Raw genomic sequence first — 23703 nt, 5'->3', positions numbered from 1 at the left:
TTCTCATGACACAGCAACATACATAACCTAATAACTCAGAATAACATCCCTTCTGCCCTAAAGAAATAATCTGGCAAAATCAAACCAAGACTTTATGCAAAGATTGCCCAATTCAGTAGTAAATTTCCACTCAACTGAAAAGGCTTTGGATAAAGCCTTCATGTGGGAATCCAGCAAATTGAAGCATCATAAAAGCTTGATATTAATTCAGGACTAGGGTCTTCTTAATTCCCTTTCATTCATTACTTAGGTGAGCAAAGTGCTACATATTTTGATGGGAATTTACAGGACTATGAAACAGGGCAAAATATCATGGCACATAAGGACAGCTGGATCCACCTGTAGGCCTTGAGCCACAGGTCAGATGATATGCATTGAAGCCCGATTTATCACGATGCTTTCCCCAAGAACGGCTTCCCCTCCTGTGCTGCTGGCTCCAGTGTGTTCAAAACAACTCCACCACCCTCTACAGAATGCTTTACAACCACCTGAAACTGTATTTTATTTAAGGGATACATACATTGTGTCAGTAATTCCTATATACCCATAATTGGTTTTATAACACCTGGTTACAGTAGGTAGTATAATTTGCCAAGAACTTGATACGAATGCATTTCATAACATGCGTTATATAATCCATTATTAGAGAACATTGCTGCATCTGTAATTATGTTTGCAAATGCATTTTATTGAGTTCTACATAAAAGTACGCAGTACTGAAACCAGCTCTCAGACTGCAGAAGCATATATATATGTTTTGCTTCCTTCCATATATTTCTTTTTTTTTCTGTATAGTCAACACTACAAAGGGGAAAGTGCAAAATTTAGCCTTGATTTCCTATCAGACTCCAGGCCCTGATCCAAGCATCCTTGAACCTGGGGACAGTTCAGACCTTCACTGGAATCCTGTCATTTGTATCTGCTGCAGTTCCACATAGCAAAAGTGATTATGTGAGCTCTGGCTTCAGGCAGATCAGATCTTTTGGTGCCTTTGCTGCTGCTGACAGCACTGTGAGAGGCACAAATTACATTTGGTACAGGCATACATTTACCTATAGAACCCACACAGGTAACTAAGCTGGAATCTACTACAGCTAGTGCTAGAAATGTTAAATATAGCCTGATTTCCCAGCCTCTTTTTGGTAAGATATGGGCTAGAGAGACCCCGAGTTGATTGTCACATCCCAGATTGACTTTGAGTGACCAGCAGCTTTGGGAGGGCAGCTGCCTTCACTGCTCCTGATACCCATTTGGCTAAGTGCAAGCAGTGGAGCTTAGCATCTTGCCTACAGATTTCCAAGAACACCTCTGCTCTATGTTGTTAATTTGCAGGAGTCAGGTAGTTCAGACAGCAGCAGCATCTTTTCTCATACTGTCTTTCCAATAAATGCTCTCAGTCCAGTTTGATTATTTAATCTGAAGCTGAAGTCCAAGACCATCACAAGCCCTTACATATACTGAGCAAATATACTACAATGCTAATCTGTTGTGAGACAGTTATCTGTTGTGTACTTAAAAAATACAGAATGTGTGAGTTTTGGTGTATTTTTTTTCTCATGCATGGAAATACGGTAGAAATGTGGTAAAAAACTTGGACAAGGTAAATTAATTATAGTTCAAGACTTCTTCCATTTATGGTGAGCTTTCTCCTTCCTTCCCAGACCCCCAAGGAACTGCACTGTAAAACACTCTCTCTAATAGGTTTTATCTCATTTTGCCTTGCCTCCATTTTCTCCAGCTCCTCAAGTGAATATTTGTCTTTTCTACCTGCCGCCCAGTTAAATCAGCCTCGGAGGCAGTAACATATGCCAGATCGTGGGGGTTGTCACTGTAATTCCCCGTGCTCATATTTTTCTCCTCCTAGTGGGGCACTGGGGGCAGATGTTTGGAGAAGGGACCCCTTTGCTGCCTGGCACACTGATGTCCTGACGTTATCTGCTAATTACAGGAGTCAAAATCCTGGCCCTGCTGACAGTACCCAGAGTTAAACAGCCAGCTTCTCCCAAGCGCAGTTGAGTGCAGGTGCTGGACGTTAGAAATGAAACCTTACACTCCACCATAGGGTGCTTCAGGAGCAGTTTCTTCCCATTTCAACTCAACTCTCTTGTCTAATTCCTGCCTGAAGGCATAGGCCTCTGCAAGGTGTGCGTGCTAATGCTGGTCGTCTCCCAACCTTCAGGCTACCACAAAAGAGCAATTTTCCCATCTGGTGGAGGGGAGACAAACACCCAAGAAGCTGCGGCCTCCACCCCTACATTGCACGGATCATGATAGGCTCCAGAGCGTCAGTGACTCCTGATCACCCCACTGCACCACAGCCTGCCCATGGAAAATGTTGGTGAGACCTCACGAGGGACAACGGCTGGCCGGGTGGCACATCCCTTGTGGCTCACTGCAATGGGCACTGGCTGCCCTGGGGCCACGCCACGCTGTAGATAAGCCAACAGGTGCATATTCTGCACCTTCTGTCTTCCTCAGAGGGGAAGGGAGCTGTTGTCCCCTTCCCCTTTACCACAGACCTACTGTCCAAATCCACCTAAGTCAGGTTTTGAAGAGCCTGTGAGATTTTTACTCTGTGGGATATATGATACAACTCAAAGCCTTTTGAAATCAGTGGAAATGTCTCCATTGACTTCACGTGGCTTTCATGGGAATCTTGACTTTAAAAAGCTCACTGGGCCAAAACTCCAGTCCGTACCTAGCTTCTTAGAGGTGTCAGTAATTTTTCTGCCAACCTGACTAGGGAAATCTATTCTTCTGCCAGCAGCTTTCCTCAGGAGTAAAGTGGAACCCTAAAGCTTCTGATGGTTTGCTAAAAACCCCCAGCTCCATAAACCTTCTTCCATCCCTGATACCATATGGAGCACCCTAATCTAAGTCTTCCTCAGGGCAGCAGAAATTTAAGGCTTAGCCAGGTGAAAGCTTGATAGAACAAATAACTATGATTTATTAGTGGGCTACACTTTGGGTTTTAAACTGATGTTTATCAGCAAAATACTGGAAGGGGGAAAACAGACAAATCACGGATTAGTGCAGGTGCAACGGCAGAAGCAGCCAAATTGTAGCTGCTGCCTGGTAGAGTAGAACAGACCATGCCCTCTCATTATACTGCTCTCCCCCTGTGCCCAGATCAGGCGAGACCCTTACACACTGCTGTCCTGAAAAAAAATAGAGACTTCAGTGTTTCTTTTGGGAAAGATACAGTTCCCAGCACCACACCTTTCTTTTCCAGCTAGAACTTAACACCATCTCTAAACAGACAATGATATAACACACATTTCTAAGTGCAAGTGTCCAGGGAGTGGCAAATTGAAAGTTTGGGTTTTAGTTACATTAATAATGCATATACAAATGCTATTTGAAAATAAAAAAAAAAAGTGATACATTTTATGCTGTACAGTTTGTGGGGCAGGAATGGAAAGAAGAAATTTAGTTTTACATTTCCTTTGTAGTGCTGGGTCAAGGTGACTCCCAGCATAAGCTGGAACAACCCCACTGGCAACCTCCTACGCACCTACCTCATGTTGCTCCAGCTCCTCTCCCCAGCTTAGTAATTTCTCCAAGCATATCGTAGGGGGAGAGCTGGGAGAGATAAGGCACAGGATTGCCTATCCCCTCCCTAGGATGTCCTGGGGCGTGACATGGGGGCTCTTTCCACCTTTTTCGACGTGTCTCCTGATCAGAGTAAAGGATTTCAGTGGGAAAACTGTGCCTAAGGATGTAGTTGTAAATCATGGAAGAAACTGCTGGAGCAGAGCCTTCAATTTGTTATTACTCAAAAGAAAGCAAGCAAACTGTTTCTCCTGAACTTCAGTGACCACACAAACTTGACATAAAAGCAGCGTGCGAACATTTGTGTTGTAGCATGAGTTTACTCCAGCTGCACTGGTACAAGATGGCAGACCGCGGGCATTTGAATCCTGCACGGGTTAGGGAGTGCACGCCTGACTGTGCTCGCCAGCTCTGCCTTGTTTTATGAGCGCTTGATTCGCGCAGTGAAGGAAGAGTTCTAGCACAAAGGCAACCGGGAAATGAACCAGAACACGGCATCCTTTGCAAGAAGGACTGCTCACATGTACAGTTGCTTTTACTGGGGGCTGTCGTGACAGAAGACTGAAGTGATGCACTTGGGGATACTTTCTATGAGATGGGGATGGGCATTGCTTAACAAAGCAAGGCTACAGGCTTCCCAGCGTACCACTGTGCTGGCAATTAAATAAGCCTCTGAGCCACATGTGACTGTGCCTTAAGAAATTAGTGTGATTCAGAAAGGATCGGGTAGAGGAAAATATTCCCTTAAAGATTCCTGCCTGGGCTCCTCAGTGCATGGAGGGTGGGAGAGGAGAGTTTCCCAGTCCTTGTGCAAAGGTGAACTCTGCCCAGAAAGAAGAAATCTGAGCCCACTGCAGCCACCTAAGGGCATTCCACCAACCAAAATGGAAAATTAATTAAGAGAGTGAATCATTTTCTGAGCCTTAGTCAGTTTTGTACAGCTTTAGTGTTCGTCTTTTCTGTCAGTAGAGAAGCTCTTGATCCAACACAGTGTTTATAGCCACGTTTCCATAGAGCCCTGGCGTGCAGAGCCAGCTTGTGCGAATGACCTGCAAGACCTGTTTATAGACCTCCATTACAGAGCCTCTCATTTTCTTGGATGATTATCGTAGGTGTCAAATAAAGCTAGATTACCTGTTTTATGTCTTAGAATGATAAGCAAGCCAAAGCAAGTCGTTTGGCTCATGTAGTTATACAGGTATACCTAGATATATGCATACATACATTATTTCAAACACTCAAGGCAATTTTACAGCCTTTCTTGTTGAGATTTCGAAATCTTTTCATTTTACCAAAACGTCCCTCTTGGTACGGCGATGCTGGAATTTCAGCTTGTCTGGCTGGTTTGCAAGAGTTAACAGAGGATGGCATGGGCACAGCACAGTGGTTTCATGGCAGCAAGAAGCCCTTCTCCCAGAAGACTGGTATGGTCCTCGCTGATGGAAGGGGTATCTCCGTCACAACATGGCTTGGCTCAACGGTGTTGCCTGCAATGGTAACAGGAGGTGAAGCATGTGCTGACAGAGCTCATTGCTGGGAAGCTTATAAATGATTCCTGGCACCACAGTTGGCAGTGGCCAGTGTTACCAGTCCTACCATTGCATAACATCTGTACTTTACCACAATCACCAAAACAATCAAGCAAGAAAAGCATGCTAACGCTTGTTGGAGAATAAACTCAGCAGTCACTCTAATATCACACACTTTTCCAGCTTGCAGCTCCACCTCCTTCTCCTTCTCTGCCTGGGACGAGTGGGCTCCTGCGCCGGTACCCGGAGGCCCCACCTTCCCGGGCGTGGTGGGGACCCAGCCCTGCTTCCCCTGGGCAGAGATGTGCTCAGGCTTTGGGATGCGCTGACTCAGTGATGCACGGCTGATTGTGAGCGGCAGTTTCAGCCAGCCAGCCAGCTCCAGCTAGTGTATAATATGCATTTACCAACAAACAGACACAACCACAAGCTTCTTTTATAAATGGATTCCAGAGCCCGGATGGCAGAGAGCTGGCTCGGGCTGAAGACTCATACAGTGCAAATGAGGGTACGTGGGAGGCCTGCGCAACGATGGCCTTTGTGCTCCCACAGCTTGGGTCAGCTAAATTCTCAGTGAAGTCCCATTCCTCAGCATAATCGAGAGATGCTCGGAGGCTGCTCTAATTAAAACAGATTGCCACAGCCCTGGGGAGGCTGTTATATGAAATGGAGTTCAGTCGGACCTAGGGAAGCTCTAGGAAAAAACCCTGTCTCTTCCACCTATTCTAATATATTAATTTATGCCCTCAAAGGATCCACTTCTCAAAGGTACGCCCTAAAAGCCAACAGATTCAAGTTCCTGCAGGATGAGCCCTAGACCAAAGTAGCCCTTGCAAGAGTCCTCACCTGAGGGCAGCTCACGCTCCTTCCCAAAAAACCATGTTCTAGCTGAAATGCTGCTCCTCCCAAACAAGGAGGCAATATCCCCTGAGAAGAGAGGGTGTCTCTTGCATGGACAAGCTATTCCGAGACTGCTGGGCCTGATCCAAAATCAATTGAAGTACATGGCGAGATTTTCCACTGATTCCAAAGAGGTTTGAATTAGGCCCAAACGTCAAAGCCAACACCATAAACTCTGCCTGGAAGCCAACACGCAGCCAAGTACCAATTCCTCAGCATAGGTGTCATGTGCATACAGCAAGATACGCTGCTTACTCAGCAGGACACTTGCCTTCAGCACCAGCTCCTCATTTCTCCGGGGATTTAGCTCCCTGTACTGCATTGCAGTTCTCAAATCTTCAGGTGACAAAGACATGGATAGCAGCACCAAGGTCCACAGCTGTGAGGAAACATCACAGCACTCACCACCAAGCAGAGAGACAGGGTGGGTGAGGAAGGACAAAAATCAACAAACCAACAAAGTTCCTGTATACAAGGAACAGGGTTTCCGAGCTCTCAGCCAATTATGTTAAATAGTGGAAAAATCTTTATTCCCCAACAACCAAATGGAGCAAAATGATGACACAATGGCCTCAGTGCTTTAATCAGCAGGACAAGTCAAGCCTTTTATTCCTTTGTATATTCCAGTCAATGGAAAGTTATTGCTTAATTAACCCCCTTGAATGAATACCTGATAATTAATAAACCCATATACTGTACCCCAAGGCTTTGAGTTTAAGAAATCTCTTCTGTTCAAGTACGAAAAAGAAAACATGCTGAACTAATGGGAAATAATTCTGGTAGAAGGCAAACCAATTAGGATTAGTGAATTCCATTTCATTTAAAGTTCCAAGATAGAGAAGTAATTTATCTAGTAAATTAATAGTGTTAGTGACTTTCCTAATATATTAGCAAGTCTTTCGTATCATATTAGTGAAAACCAAGCTGGCTAATACAATAAAAGACTTATTATAAAGGTATGAAGGTTACTAATGTGATAAGATTTTTGCATCCAATTAGTATTAAAAGAACGCTGCTCTAAAATGGACTTTTATATTTATTTATATGATTACCCAGCCTACTGTAGAGGCCACAACTTTTATCTCAGCAAATTACTAATTCTCCTCCCAGCTTTGGAGCTACTGTATGTTATGTTCCTCATGCAAAACTGCATGCATGCCTGTATCTGCAGATCTGCATGGATAACTGACCCAGATTATTTGGTCTGGCTGCATTGTGTTTAGCACAACACTACAGTGGTTTTGCATTCTCCCAACCTTGGATCAGCTAGAGACTGGTCTGATCAGATAGAGCAGCCTAAAGGCAAAACAATTACACTGAAATTATCATATGGCATCAAGCCAGTGCTCCATCTTGTCTGGTATCCTCTATTCATCAGTTACTAGATCCTCCCACCCTTCTCTGAAGCAAGGTGAAAAATACCTGCTGCACCGAGTTGACGGAATAACCTACTTGCTCAAGCATTTCTTCAGAGCCTAACCAGATAGTGGCTTCTTGAAAGAAACAGCAAGGTTTACGTCCTTTTTAAAATCCTGACTTATAAAATTTATTATAGTAATACAAACCCATGTAAGTATCCCCAGCTGAGGCTATGCTAATGTGTCAGTGCGTTCCAGAGGTGACTTTTCAATGGCACGAAAAAGTATCTGCACTGGTTAATTTTAGAACGTGTTGTCTTTTATGCTGTATTATTAGATACCGTATGAACACATCTTTCCTTCCCATGAAACACCTCAGCTACCTCGCAATACCGTTGCTGTGGGTGCAGTAGGAAAAGAGCAGATTTGCCTTCAGTGCCAACTGCAACCAAGGTTGCATGTGGTGACACACAAACGTGGGAAAAACAAGAACCAAAAAGAGGTTTCGCTACATTTATTCGACCCATTGTTGTACAAATGGGTAAAATTTTGGAACTGCATGCAGTTAGTCTGATTTATTCTTACCAACGGTTCTGGAGTATCTGCCTATATATATGGCTTTGCAGTGTGTTTATAAACAGTCTTGGGAAAGAAGGTTTTCAGATCATCATAAAATCCCTTCTTATGGGATTGGCAAAATTGTACCGAATCAGAAATGTATACATGGGTGCTTAGAAATAAATTGTGTTAGAGAATATAATTGATGCTATCTTTCATCTTTAAAGTTCCTGCAAGAGTAGTTTTCTGAAGTAGATCAAATTAGTAAAGTAGAAACAGATGCAGTCAATTGTCCATCGTTCAGGTCGAGGTATGGGTGATAAAGACTGATCACAGTCAGGGGATGTTAATGTGAGAAGATATATTCCTGCACATTCCTCCGAAATCAGAGCTGTGACTGATCTGATTCATCTCGTATCCTTAAATCACTGGAAATTGTCATAGTCTGGATTTCAGACTTATGTATTTCACTCCATGACAAACACAGCATCTTATACACCAGCCTGGAATTTTGCCTAGGTTTGCAATACTCACACCGCCGTCCCTCCAAGCCAGAGATAATACAGAGGTGCTACACACACAGGTGTGTGCAGGAAAAAGGTGAGCTATATGTTGGCCGATACATGAGTATAAGGAGCTGAAAAGATTAGGATAAATTCCACCTAAGAAGCCATTATGCACTTATTTTTTCCAGCCCCCTCCCATAAATTCAGACCAAGGGAATTCCGAGTGAAGTGCAAGGTTATTCTTTTAAGAACACTAAAAACTGCATCTTTTGCTGCAGCAATCAACCTGAGCCATCACTGAGACAACTGCTACTGTAAAATTTAATACAGAACCTCTACCCCCCCTGAGTGTAGGAAGAATAATTATGCAAGTACAGTAACAGGTATATTTAACTTAATAACTCATTTATTGCGCTTGTGGGGGTGAGAAAGGATCCCACATCATTAAACCAGCATATAGCTAGCCAAATTTGTTCATGGACCTCTTTTTGAAATGACAGATAATGGCCACATCTGGATGGAGACCATTGCAAAAAATTGAGTTATTTAAATTATTTCAGGGTAGAGGCAAAAAGGGGAAATAGGGACAGTGGAGGAGAGAGAGAAAGCCAGAGAGAAAAATCAGAACAGAAAAAATGGTAAACCGAAACAGAGACAAGCAGGACTAGGCACATTAGGTATCTTTTAAATCTACAGGCTCTATAGACCTTCATGGGAAGAAGGGATAAGGTAGGGAAAAGGCTGGGATGGAGACTTGGGCCATGGTAACTGGGAGCTGGTGGGCCAGGGTTTGAGCCAAGCCCCAGAGCAGACACCGAAGGAGTCTGAGCTCACAGGAGGCTCCAGCAGAGCTGCTGGAAAAGCAGCTGGAGAAGGAGGAAGATTACTGGAGAGCAAGGAGTCATGGATGCTGTAGGATGAAAAAAAAAAATGACTGACTGTCAAACCGACACATAAAATAAGACAGCTGAAGAGGGAGGTCATGGGACCAACAAATACCAGGGTGGCTGTGGGGGCTGGGGAAAGCGAGAACAGTCATAGGAAATCAGATGATGATTTGATAAGGGAAATTCAGATTCAGAGGTCAAAGGGGAAAAAGTTGTTGCTGAAAAATAGGTCAAGGGAGCAGCCTGCCCTCATTATTTTGCTTTTCAAACTTTTAATTTAACAGTTGCTAATGACAGTGCACAAAATGACATTTGTATTACCCTCCAACACTGATGTAAAAATAGGCATAATCCTGTTTTTGTGATGATTAATGCAGTGTGAAAAAGATAATTAAATGAGGCCTGGTGTACTTTTGCTTTCTATGCCTCACTGCTACCTTCCGTGGCTCCCGCCCAATCTCCTTGAAAATCTATTAGGCTCTGCTACCACCATTTTATCACTTTTCCTGCGTTAAGCTGGACGTGCCCTTCCCGAGCTTTAGACCGGGAGCAATTCCTCAGAGGAGGCAGAGCAGGAGCGAGAGCCGTGGTGTGCCAGCACGCCTCCTGCCACCTCCTACTCATGTGATTACCTGACCCTTATATAAATTCCAGCACATAAAGTTTTTACTGGTAATGCTTACTCTTAATTAGCTAGTTCACGTAATAATAGAAACTTTTACCCCTTCAGCTGGTTAGAAAAACCTTTGGCAGCTGAGTTCACCATTGAAGGTGATGCATTTCACCAGCTCACAGTTTGAAATCTCATTTCTGAGAAGTATGGGAGGGGAACGGGGGACAGGTGTTCTGAAAACATTAAAAATACCATGTAGAAAATATTTGCATATTTGTAGAAAATAATTTTTTTAAAGTTCTGCTTTGGAATTTTATCTCTATAATTTTTTATTACAAAAATATATTAAAAAAGACTTTCATAATTATTTTCTTTGCTGATGGCCTAGAAATTGGCTGGCTTTGATCAGAAACAAACTGCAGAAAGATGTCAGCTTACTCCTGGCATTGTCAGAAATGGATTTTCTTCTTTTGTGCTGTCCCATACATAATAAAATGCACATTCAAAATACATAATGGTCTGCTAGTTTAAAATTATTGCTTGATCTTATGGCTGTGGAAAAGCAGTGGAGTCAGCCAGTGTTTCTTTGGGGTGCATCAGCAGCAGAGGCAGGACTAGAACTGAAAACACTGCAATACCTCCCTCTCCTCCTTCCAGCTCCCAAAGCAATAAAACCTTTCTATGCTAAATTAGACTATTGATCAGTGGCTACCATTCCTAATGGACATCCTGTCTCTCATGTCTGGGATTAGGATGTTCTTTCTGCTGCTGGATAATCTTAGACTGTACAATTGCTCTTTCTCTGCTAATGACTGACTACAAGAGGAAATATTTCCTGGTTGCTTATGTTTTTGTAAAATCTCACGAAGCAGGCTCACGTGAGAGGAGCTAGCAACACCAATTTGTGATCTAGTGCTATCTGATCGCATTCAGCCTAACTACCAGGGATGTGTTTTATTTTCTATGAAGGCATGTTACATCATTAAACCACCATCTGCAACATGTTATAAGATGCTTTGAGAATTCAAGCTATCATGTCATAATATTCATTAGAATAAAAAAAGAAAAAAAATAAAAGCCAAACCTTTCTTCCTGTTCTGGTGATGGTCAAATGATAAGCATGAGCAGAAAGTCACATCTGAAAAAGTGCAACAGACTGAACATCTGCATCAAATACAGCCTACGTGAGCAAGCTTTTAGCTGGGGTAGCCCCAACATGACCGAACTTCAGCTCTCTGTGATAACATGAGAAATAGGGCAAGAGGCTCCTTTCCCTGTGACCCAACACCCACACATGCTCTCACACAACCAGATGAATATATGCCATGTGCTCGGTAAATCCTGCATTTTGGCCCAGAGTGAGCATGCAGAGCATGATGATGTGACAAGAGAGTCCTCAGAGCAATTTCCCCAGCTCTTGGCCCTGTCTGAGAGCTGCCAGGCAAGGAAGATAACTGCAATAACAGAAGATAGCCTCAATATTTCTCTGCCCCTTCCAGACAACTTCATTTTAGGGCAGTTCTTACAGATTCTCTGTCTTTTGGACAAGAAAGAAGCTCACACATTTAATGCTTTGGTACCTCAGCTCTAATCCTGCAGTGAATATATCATTATGCCAGACTGAGAGCAACTTTAATCCAGTACATCGAAATCTCCAAAATTCGCACACAACTTCTGGGTGGGCATGCACCTATTCTAATTTCACCCACTTTTTTGCTAGTCTGAGAACACCCATTAGTAAGTCAGGCTCCCAGGCTACATCCCAGTAGCTAACTCGTGTGTCACAGGTTAGCAAAGGTAAAAAAGGGCCATGTCTCCAGTAAATGTACCCTAAATCGTATCATGCTAAATGTCAAGCACTGGTGGTGAATTAGCAGCCCCGACACAAAGCTAGAGCAGTGGACATATTTGAGAGAGCTGTTAGTGCTCTGTCTGCCTTCTCTAAGTCCACAACCACCTTCCAAATGGATGTAAAGTAACGGTCTTTTTTTCCTTAAGTGTAAGCTGTTTTCTGTCATATTGTGGCCTGCAACTCAGCAAACAAGATGTACTATGGCATTATGAGATAGTGACAGCTGCTGAAGAAATGCTGTGTTATAAACATGCAACGATGCAGTGAACTGGCAAATCCATATGGCTGGGAAAATGAGGAGGAGGAAGAAGAAAAAATTATTTCAGAGTTTTTGAACAAAATAGGTACTCAGTAATTTGCTTTAGCTTACATGTCCTAATGACAGCTTTTTTCTTTAATGGAAAAAAGGTTTTGATACACATATATACACACACATATATATAAAAAATATATAGATATATGGTGTGTTATCTTTGGGATGACATACATGTGGCTGGAGAAGCAGAGGTGATATTTTCATATACTACCATATTTCTGCTTCATATTACTTCGAGTTCTTTGGCCGAACTACCAGTGTCTTGAATTGTCACGGTACTAACTCCTTCAAGCACAGCCCTAAAACCTATGTGCAGCTCCGCCCCCCCGCCCTTTGTCTGTGCAGATGGATAATCTCTGCACATATACACCAGGGAAAGGTCAATCACTCACTTTTGCAGTGTCATCAGTCACGGAGGATTCTGTGTGTGTCAGAATAAATGAGCGTGGACAGAATGGACATAGGGCGTCACTGAGGGAGACCCCAAAGCCACATGGAAATGTTTATACAGCTTATATATGCCCTCATAATTGATGGATCTCAGCAAGCATACACATCCATTGCTTTTAAAAATGCTGATAAATCCAAGTCCATGACACACATTTCTTAGGAAAGCAAGTATTATGGCTTTTTGAAAAAACTGAATGAGGAAATGGAAACTTGCAGTCATATCAATCTCCATTTTCAAACCTGGCTGCCACAGCTTGCTTCCCATTTCTGAACATAAGCTCCTAGCGAAGGTGGCACAGCTTCACGAGCATCGTGGCGATCCAGCCCCTTCTCGGTCCAGCATTTTCGCTTGGGCCCTAAGTACAAGAATTAAAAATCCCAGTTTTGCCACACAGGTTTGAACTTGCAGCCCAAAAGCAGATAGAAACAGAAGCTGCAGCCTGTGAGTCTGCTCTTTTGTATGGCACTTTTCCATCCACCTTTAATCAATGATGTCTGAGAAATGAGGACTCAATGAGTATGCAGTCCAGCTCTGGCAACATTTCCCAATGCTCCATAATCATCCTCAGATTTTTATGGAGAGTTTTCTCCCCAGTGATTTTTTTCCCTTGTCATTTAGTGCCACAATTTCAGATTTCCTCTTGCAGAACTGCTGGAGTGTCATCAGTGCATCTATATAGAGTATGAGAATATATTTGGAAAGCTTATTTCCAAGGACCATTGGAGATGACTAACATTTTTACACAGCACAAAAGAAGAGAAAATAAATTTAGGAGTAGCAAATAGAGCCACTGTGTTATTTCCTTCCCTGTAAATAAATTACTGTGACACTTATATTCCAATCATGGAGTTGGATATCCAGCATCTTTGTGGGGAAGGCACATTGCAAACTGCCATAAAAGTTCACCCAAGACATTGACAATGAAGGCTTAAGACAGCACAAATTACAAGGAACATGAAAGAAGCTCTGCTTCCCTTGAAGACACCACCTGTTTAAGCACCTGGGAAAAATTATTCATAGCACTTTACCACTACACAGACAATAAAGATTCTATGGAAATGTCTTTGTTTAAAATCAACATTTATAGCCCAGATTTCATAGACGGCTATGTAAATCCTAACTGATGCAACAAATGCAAAATGACACCTCTAAAAACATGGGCCCTGCACATCAGGCTCCAGCACAAGTCAAACCATTTCAGCTTTAGAATCTCATACCTGGGGAGCTGAGACCTGAGACCAGAATTTTCTTCTTCTAATCTTCATTCTGGGTTGCTTCACCTCAGTACATATTTGTATAATGAATTTTTTCCTGTACAGAACTGCCCTCCTCAGCTGAATGCCTATTAACTGGAAAATGGGAGCAGAAACTATCGGCATTCATCCTACCGTTGCTATTCGGTTCTGTGTCCTTGCCCAAGTCACTCGAGGTCTGATCCTACAAGAGCAACCAAAACCTCTGTAGCTGCCCCCCCCCTTTGCTGTGCACCATGGAAAGGGAGACAGGAGACAGACAACGGCATGAGAACCCAGGTGATGTGCGTCCTTATGCCATGCCTAGGAAGCATGTTCAAGCCTTTATCACTGTATTGTGCCTGATTTACCTGTCTGCAGAATGGGAGCCATAGTATTTCACATCACGCTTGATCACAGTTATAATTTAAAAGCCTTATGATGCTTCCACAGAAGTTTAAAATATTATGTTTAACAAGTACTGCATAATTTAATTTTGAACTATAAATTTTACAGTTACCTTACACTGCTTTGATTTGTTTCTGAGTCCTGTTTGAAGATCTTCTGAAACCAATTAATGGGTGTTCTCCAGCAGTCTCATATAGACTCTTTTGTTGCTGGCACCTTTTGTGAATAAATGCTTCACCACGGTGGAGAAAGCTTTCGTCTGTATTTGGTCTAAGTGCACTGCACGCTCCGTAGATGTAACGGCCTCAAGTAGTACTGAGTGGCAGGAAGAATGGAGTCAAGGCACTTCTGACCCTTCCCTGAATCATTTTAGCATCCAACTAGAATTTTTCCCTTATATACAGGGAACAGCACTGTGAGGTCAAATATGAGTAAAGATTTCTTGTCTTGCTTGACAGCCGTCAACATGGTACCCTAACCCTTACCATATAGCATGTGATGGTACTGCAGTAGAGTTCACAATTTCCGTAACACTTCTTTTTAGTCACGTAGGAAGCCTGATGACTTTTCTCTGCTTTCTAAGCTGAGGAAAATACCAGGAACTGTCCTCTTCCCACCCCCAACTTCCTTTAGAGAAACCCCAACAGTCTTCACAGAAATAGGAAATGACTGTTACCTTCTGGCTTGTGGGTTTTTAGGTTATAGCCTTCTTTCTTTCCTGTTTAAAAAGTTGACTCTTCCATTTCTCTCTGCCTCCATCTTCCAACTCCATTTGAATTGAATCACCTCTTTGGTCCCACTTCTAACTCCAGAGTGTTTCAGTCACCACGAAAGAGATGCCGACAGCTAAGACCATAAAAGAGCCAAAGGAATGAGTATGGTCAAGTTTTGGTGTCTTTATTACCAGAGAAATTCTCTATTGTACCCCTTTCTAACATTGCTTGCCCAGAAAGAGAAAAGCTGGTGAAGGGACAAGGAAAATCTCTCCTGGCTAGAGCAAAGTGCTGGCCTGTGGGAACAGGGTGAGTGGGTTTGGGGGGGGGGGGGTGAGGATTTTGTCCCTGGTTTTCTGGAGTCTGCACAGACATCTCAGGCTCGCAGAGCTATTGCTACGAAAGTTGCTCCTTGCCATGTTGTAAAGGAGGACTATGTGGCTTCACAAGAGCACTATTCTCAGGGCGAGACTGCTTATACAAGGAGAAAGTCACCATTCGCAGTGGCTGCTGTCATAATTTTACACCACAGGAAAGGGACTAAAAAGAGCAATTAAGATGAAAGTTGCAACATTCTGAATTTTTTTCAACTGATTTTTTCACTGAGTAAAGATAAGTCCTTAAAATACTGTCTAAGAAATCATGCAGTCATTTAGTATTACTTGCAGTGCTTTATGTGGAAGATTTTCCTAGTATTTGGTTGAGGATACAGTCTGCTCTGGCAACTGTTGTGGCTGGTTACTTTTCCAAGTGAATGAAAACACAGATACAGGCAGAAGTCACTGCAACCACTGCTGCCTCATTTACCTCGGCAGTCAGGTTGCTACTGGGACAAGTGCTCAGTTTTATACAGGAAATACAATTGCAGGTGCAAAACTTCAAGCTCATGTTTACACCCACCAGCGGGAGGTTCGCCCTCTTAAATGCATCTGTCTATGTGCAAAGCACTGTAGAAATTGCCGTAATAATGGTACCTTCTCCAGCGCATACATGAATATTACAACGTCCCTTCTGCAGAGAAGAAAGTTAGTGCAGGAGTGAAAGTACATAACTTCAGGTCGCAGCCATGAAGCAAAAAAAGCCAGTTTTCAGGAGTTCCTGCTCTTTAAGACCAAGCCTGCTTCTCCGTCTAACTTGCTTTTAAAAAATAATTAAAAGTATTGAGAAACTTTATAAAAACCCACAAGAAGCTTTAGTGAATCTATTTTATATTTATTTGTTCTACAGTTGCCAGAAGGTCTTTCGGTCTCCTTGTCATTTTGCACTATATGACCTAAGTAACACTGATATTTATTGCTCATTTCCATTTAGCTCTTTGAAGACCAATCCACTTAATGATCAGAAACCTCACACAATTTAGCAGATAACATCACTGCAGAGACTTGTTGGGAAGCTTTAATAAGTAAAATGAATACTAAGAGGTGGGCTGGGGTGATTGCTGTGTTTTAATCCTAGATGATAAGAATCAGAGTCATACCTGCCCATTCTTGCTCTGCGATTACAGAGACAGAGCAGTTCAAGTGGACAAAAATTTTAGGGGATGTTGTTATAGTGACTACCTCAAGCACTTGTAAGACACACATTATATAATAATACCTGCCCTTAGTGTCACTTGAATTTACCCACACACAGTTTCTCATGGAGTAGGTGAATCCTGTTACCTCTGATCTGCAGATGGGAAAACCACAGTGACCCCAGTCCCAGCAAGCCCCAGGCAGCCCCAGCCAGGCAGGGCACACGCTGCCAGCAGCCTAGCAGTGGTACCTCCCTCCATCCTCCCCCAGCGCCAGCTCAGGGACCCGACCGCTTTGGAACAGGTAATTGCATAGGCCACAGTAGGTAGCTGGCGCAGGAGCTAGGGGAACCTGAACAAGGGTGACTTTTATGGATATGAAATACTTAGATTATAAAAGGGAGTGTCATGGAGTACAAAAGGGGGTGTAATAGAGTACTGCCTGGACACCCAAGCAGTGAAACTCAGTAACTTGTTCAAGGTCATACAGGAAATCTATAGGGGAGCAAAGAGGAGAGTCTGGTTCCTCCTAGTCCTTAGTTCATGCCCCAACAGCTGGACGTGGCTCTGTGACATATGGAAATATGCCTTTAGTCCCACTGCAAAATGCTTCACATTACAAACTTCCTACTGTCCTCTGAGAGTGTTTTATTTGTGGAAACTTGATCAAACCAGTCTCTATATAATAACCACAGAAAGCTGTTTTCTCATAAAATTGTAAATAAAGCAGTATTGATATTATTGTTATAATCTCTCTGGTCCTCAGTGACAGAGTGACCCCCGTTGGTGTACGGAAACGGAGCAATTAATGACTAATGGACCGTTTCCTGATATGCATATGCTGCAGCCCATCTTTTGTTCTCAGGTCTTCAGGGACTATCTCTTATCACAGGTCTTTTCCCCTATGGAGAAACACTTGGAGGTTGCTTTAGGTAACACAGCAATGGGCAACTTTCAAAGCCAACTTAAAGAGTCTTTTCAGCAGTTTTGAGTATGCTATTAGTGGATGACTGCATAGGTAAATGATTTGACTCACCCTCAAAGAGTTTTAGTGTTAGAAAATCTTGGGTTTCAGACCTCTTGTCACGGAATGAAGCAGCAGGCGTCACTACCTTATTGTCATGAGCACCTTCATGTCTCATTTGAAACCACTGGGTTCTGTTCTATAACCTGCGGTCTTTGCAGGAAATATCACTTTGAGGGCTGAATTATGACTCGTTACCAATCACAAAAGGCCAGATCCTAGGGGTTTTTTTTGGTTTTGGGGGATGTTCCCCTTTTATATACAGATGGCACTGGAACATCAGGTCCCTGTGGATGTGCAGGTCTTCAGTGAGCATAAACCAAAGTAAAACCAGATTGAAAACTTTCATTACCCAGCAATGCAAGTCACAACAGCAGGGTTAAATCTGTTTCTGTTTAGACAATATCTGGAACAGCGTTTTATTATACAGCCTGTAAAGCACTGCCTGTGCATGGGTGGAAAGTACATTGTCTCCTTAAATAAAGAACTGGGGCAGGATTGTTTGGCACTTTCTTTTTTCTTCTTTTTTCTTTAACCATAAATACAAAGTAACCATTTCTCCATAACATTGAACTCTTTGTGGCCTTCCTAGAAACAAAAAAGTAGCCAAAAATAAACATCTACTTAGGATAAATATTAACTCAGAGACCTTTAAAATATGAAGAAAATAGGCTCTGCAATATCATCTTTTCCCTGATAATGCAAAAGCCACCCCATGGGGTTTAAAACTGAGGGATTTCAAGGCTTCAGGGTGTCTTATGATGCTCAGTCTGAGCAGGCTGAATGCCAGGCTTTGTGAAGGGCTCTGTCTTAAAAGACAGAGTCGTAATCGCTTTCAACTTTTCTAATTCTTCACATTCCTTCCTAGCAAAATAACTGTCTGCCTTATAATGGCAGAAACATTTGGACACTAAAAGAAACAAACAAAAAATAATCAATTTTCAAGGTCCACTTGCAGACAGACTGTTTATGAAGCATTTACTCTTCAGTTGCAGGAGAAAAATCTCATCTTAATGTCAAAAGGGGAAGCATGGGAATACTGCAGAAAGTTGTTTGGTGGGGTGGGTGTGGGCATAGAAACTCTCCTGCTCAACAATTCAGATGACTGACTTTTCCAGCAAGTAGATCCCACTTGTGCCTCACCCAAGAAAATGTGAGTTTTCAGCTCTGTGGAGCAAGGACAGGCTGCCACCACCTCTCAGACAAAGCAGGACATGTTTGCTGCCCTCAGAGGGGTCAGTTTAGCTTGTAGAAAGATTCCCCGTTTCCAACAGGCCAAACCCTGACTGCATGAGTAGAGCTCACCCCACTGTCCAAGTGTTTCTCCTGGGCTGGTTTTGGTTTCTGAACCCAAAATCTCCTGCTGGGTTCTGACTCACATATTTTACAGATTTCCCACTGACAGAAGGCAAGAAACTGAACTTTCAAGCCAATCTTTCTGCACAAGGCCCATTCTCAGCTTTCCCCCACGTTTTGCACCCGGTTCTTGCAGCAGCAGCTTGTCCACATGGCCCCACACCACTTCCAGCCCTGCGCGCCCTGTACTCCCCATCACAAAAGACTGATACAACGTGGAAATGCTTCTGATTAAAACCTCATGGATTCATCAGTCTCTACTGACCACACTTCTGATGATAGCCAGTCATTTCTCTCAAATTATCTGTCTCCTGCCCATGAGGTTAGAGATTGAGTATTTTCTTAGCCTTATCGCCTCTTGGATCTGGTTTTGATCTTTATCTTCTATGGAAATATTCTAAGAATTAAAAGAAAAAATACAATAGCTTTTATTGCCTTAATTTAAAAGTAAGACTTGCTCTTCAATTCCAGTTAAGTAATTCATTTAAATCTTGCCAGAGATGTTGAAAAACTAATGTGTACAGATGAGAAGCAACTTTTCTAAAAATACGAATGGAAAACATCCAGTCTTTCCTGTTATGTTTATAGTTTTTCCCTTACAGCATAACATTAAAATTACCAGCTCTCATGTGGTATAATTTGGTTACATCCCCTAAAGACACGTGAAAGTAGTCCCAAAGGAACTGTTTACTTCAGTGAGAATAGAAGGTGCTGAGTACATCACTTGGGAACGTTTAGATTTTGGTCATTAGTGGGTGGAATATCAGTTTACTGCTTAAATTTCCCCAGACCTCCCTTCCATATGCTTCAAGATGGAGCCAGGTGGGGTGGCCCAGCTCACATGCTACTCTTACATGGAGTTTTCATGTCTCTAGGTTTTGGGGTCCATCACCTTTGCACATACCAGGGAAATGAGTCGTGAAAGCAAAATATAAATATCCCCGGATCAGTGATGCGGTGAGAGGACTTACACGAATGTAGTACATCCATGGGTGAGCAAAGACCAGAGCTCAGCTCTCCTGTCTCCGACAGCTGCGTAGAAACCACACTGTTCCTCTTACTATTCCCAATCCAACGAGCAAAAACTTTCAAAAGCCTTCAGTAGTGGCCTAGCTCTGCTGCCCTTGGGGCTAATGCCAAAACTAGTGACATTTGCTTGAGGGCTTTGGAAAACCTGATCTGCTGCTCAACAGCTGCTGAAGACCCGCTTTGTGCATTTTCCCTGTCCGTATTCAGCTTCCTACTGTCCCTCCGTCCCTGGCTTAGGAAGAGCTGGGCTGCACTGCTGCTGTACGCTTGTGTTACTCCATTTGGTTGTGGGCAACGATTTCTGATGCGCAACAACAGGAAGAATCTAGAATAAACACATTAAGCATTTTAAATTTGCAAGTAAGCACACAAGCTATTAGGCCCTGATAGAGTACAACAGATAAGTTCAGTGCTTAACTTTGAACATACAAATAATACCACTGAATTCACTTTAACAAAATTGTGTTGCATGCTTAACATTAAGCTTATGCTTAAGTGCCTGACTGATGAATTCCTTCCCTGTGTACTTTAACTCAAGTTCATCTGGGGTCACTTGATGCCATCTTACACAGATATACACAAGAGTGCAGCTTCTCTAAAACAATACACTGGAACCACTTTTCACACACTGGGAAGCTAACAGGTAGGTGCAGAGGAATTGTTTTCCCATTAAATATGACCCTCGATTTCTATCACTGCATTTATGGACAGCTTATCGCCTGACAAGCTGAACCCGCAGTTCTCGAGATACCACAGTTTCTGGATGTCACCTCGGGGCTGCCAGGGTATGGGCTGCATTACCAGCCCTTAACGGAGAGGCACGTACAGGAAGGATGTTTCTGAAAATTTGTATACAGACTTGCTACAGTTGTTAAACCAAACAGGTGGAGCTAGAAGAGTCATTTTTTTCTAGCTGGGTGTTACACATTACACTTTCATGGTCTCCACATTTTAATAGCAAGTTTTGTCAGCTTCATAAATTGGTCCATCACAGGTAGGCAGAAGACTTGTGGAAAGCAGGAGCTCTTTTGTATTGCCTTCAGGCATTTGCTTTGAAATAGCTCTGCTGCATCTGTATAGATTTGAAACGGGACATCGTAGGGGAGAAGTATGAGCAGATTGTTCCTACAGATTCACTCTCCAAGAAGGAGTCAAGGAATTCATTCTCTGTGCAATCACATGGATTTTAGAGGGTTGCACTGCCCTGATAGGCAGAAGTTATTCCTGTGATTCTTTCATTATTCAATCTACGTCACTTTCCTAGTAATTTTGCATTAAGGTCACTTCACATTTGTGACTGTAACAAGAACTGATTTCTAACTAGTACCACACTTTTCAAACCACCACGACTATAGAATTTGCACAAGTACCAGCAAGGACTAATTTTTGACTTGCGTTACTCATGGAAGGGAGTAAGAATCTTACTCAGAGCCAGATACAAGCCCCCAGCTCCTGCCCTGATGAACAAACATCCCAAGTCCAGGGATATGTCCCAGCTCTGTCACCCGGCTTGTTGCTGTAGACGAACTGATATAGATGAGCTGCAGATCCCCTCCCCTTGCTGAAGAGAAGAAACTGTGACCCGTACAGCGATCCTCCTCTTGTCATGTAGAACCCCTTACCCAGAGCTTGGTATAAAGGCTCAACCTAATCCTTGTAGCTGTTTCTGAAGAGGGAGTTATAAAATCCAATAATTAGCTGAAGAAGCTACTTGCTGATATTCCATTGAATAAAAAGAAAACAAAATGCTTTAATGATCTGTGTTGCTCACTGCTCTAAATGTATATTTAAATAATATATTTAAATAAAGCATGTGTCTTATTGAATACATCTAATATTGGGGCTTCCAGATTCAGTATAAATAATTAGACCGGTCTCTCTTTAGACAAATTATCAGTAGGGAAAGCTTTAAAAATATTTTCTTGTGAAATACAGTGCTATTTCTTTAAATAAAGGGCTCTGGCAGTTCTGTGAGGCAGTTAGCTTAGCACCATTAATACAGAATACAGTCTATCAGCATTTAGTGAACTCTCCATGACCCTGGTGGAAAGTAACTCCTTTAGCTTATACTTATGAAAAATATTATTTAAAAATGCTGTTGAAATGTAAGCATCATTTATAGTCAGTGTTAAACCAGAGTGATATTGCCAGCTCCATCAAGCATTTCACCAAAGATGGGGACCGCTCATCTTTTCTCAGGGATGTAGAGGAACTCTGGGTGCTGAAAATGGGAGCTTGCCAAAACGTCGCAGTTGTCTCCTGCTATGTGGACTCACAAGTTTCTCTTTTATTCACTATGTATTTCCCCTTTCAGCAGAAATATCTTGAAATTGGCCTATACGGTAAGTTTTTTAATTCACCTGTTTTTTGCAACAGAGCAATGAATGTGTGCTATGCACTTGAGTACGTCGTGATGTGCCAAGACATAGCCTTGGAAGGTCACGGCTCCTCCCTTGGAGAAGGGCATCTTGGTCAGGAAGGACCTGGGAGAGGAAGTCCAGGGCTGTGTCTGCTCTTCCTGCCTTGCGGAGAAGGAAATTTTAATACTTCTCTGCCAACAAAAGACAGTAAGTGATTTCTTTTGGTCATCCAGACACACAGATCTTTGGCTTGCTGAATAAGTATCAGCAGTACTAGCCACAGAATTATGCCTGCCTGTAATGGCTGTCCACCAGGTATTACATGAGATCATATAAGGATATAAGCCCTTTGAAGAAGCAGTTTCAGGTGACTTTTTGCCATGATGTGTAGCTATCTAGGTCCAGATCCATAGCACTACAAGTGCCCAACTAAGATGCTTGCATTAGGATTTTTGTTACCTTGGTCTCCTTTTAGAGCCAATGGACGGACAGGCATCCACAGAGAACAAAGGCACTTGCCCAAGGTATCTCTGGGAGTGTCTGTCTCTCCGGACTGAATATATAAGGGAGATTATGTACCTAATTTAGGCTCCTAATTTAGACATGTCATTTGATCCAGGCCTTAGGCCAAGCTTTGGCAGTTGTGAACTGAACTCAAGAAGCTCTCACAAGCTCCTTATTTGTGTAACGTTCAGGAAATATATCTGGCGACAGGGGATGAGCCCTCAGCCCACAGCATCGGTGCTTTTGTGGATCGAGCATACAAGGATAGCCTGTGTGAACCTTCTGTGTCAGAAAAAGGGGTTTTCCACATCTGGAAGAGGGCCACCACTGGAAGCTGAACCTGGCCAGACCAGTTAGCAACATATTCATGATAAACAAAGCAGTGCATTGCTTGGGCCACTGGCTGATTATAATAGCTATGAAATTACCCAATTTAGTTCACCACGTCAATAAAATTTATACGAAAATACCACCAGAATCTTGGCTAGCGTATGGATAACTGTATGAAAGTTACCCAAGCCAATGTGACAACCATTTAAGAGGACTAACCTCTGTCATACGGTTTTCATTTTATGTGCATGCTATACAAACACAACCACCACAAATATGCATTACAGGCTGCTTGGGACTCACTACTGAGGTGAATTAGCACTGTAGTCTGACCTGTTGAAAAGCTTAACCTTTAACCTGCCAGGCAATGGCGGTTGCAATTTGCAAGCCATTCTTATGTTGAGTGGCTGAAAACATACTTATTAACTTGTGTAAAGCCATAAATGAAATGGGTTGGGTGAGCTCAGCTTACTTCCCAGTTCACAGACCATGTCGCAAAACACTACCACATGTTCAGCAAGTAATTCAGCATGAGGACTGAATGCTACTGCACTGTGACCCAAATTCACTCTTCAGAGAAAGAAGAGTTTCTTCTAATCTGGAGTGAAAAGGACAGAATTCAAAATTACTTCCTTTTTAAGTAACTTCCCACTATGCTTCCAAGAAAAGGAAATTCAAAGAAATTATTTGAAAAGAAGTCGTTTACCCTCAT

At 42.6% G+C, this 23703-nt stretch overlaps 1 long non-coding RNA gene across 1 annotated transcript in view; it reads right to left on the bottom strand.

The window, feature by feature from the left end:
• Positions 1-516: 516 nt before the first annotated feature.
• Positions 517-23703, bottom strand: part of LOC142060939 (uncharacterized) — a 223327-nt gene continuing 200140 nt past the window's right edge. Inside the window, exon 5 of the long non-coding RNA XR_012661984.1 lies at positions 517-5039. This is a non-coding gene — a long non-coding RNA (uncharacterized LOC142060939). The remainder of the gene's footprint in view (positions 5040-23703) is intronic.

The sequence above is a fragment of the Phalacrocorax aristotelis genome, chromosome 8 (genome assembly GCF_949628215.1).
Source record: "Phalacrocorax aristotelis chromosome 8, bGulAri2.1, whole genome shotgun sequence".
In the NCBI taxonomy this organism is placed as follows: domain Eukaryota; kingdom Metazoa; phylum Chordata; class Aves; order Suliformes; family Phalacrocoracidae; genus Phalacrocorax; species Phalacrocorax aristotelis.
This window is presented reverse-complemented; position numbering and strand designations above follow the sequence as displayed.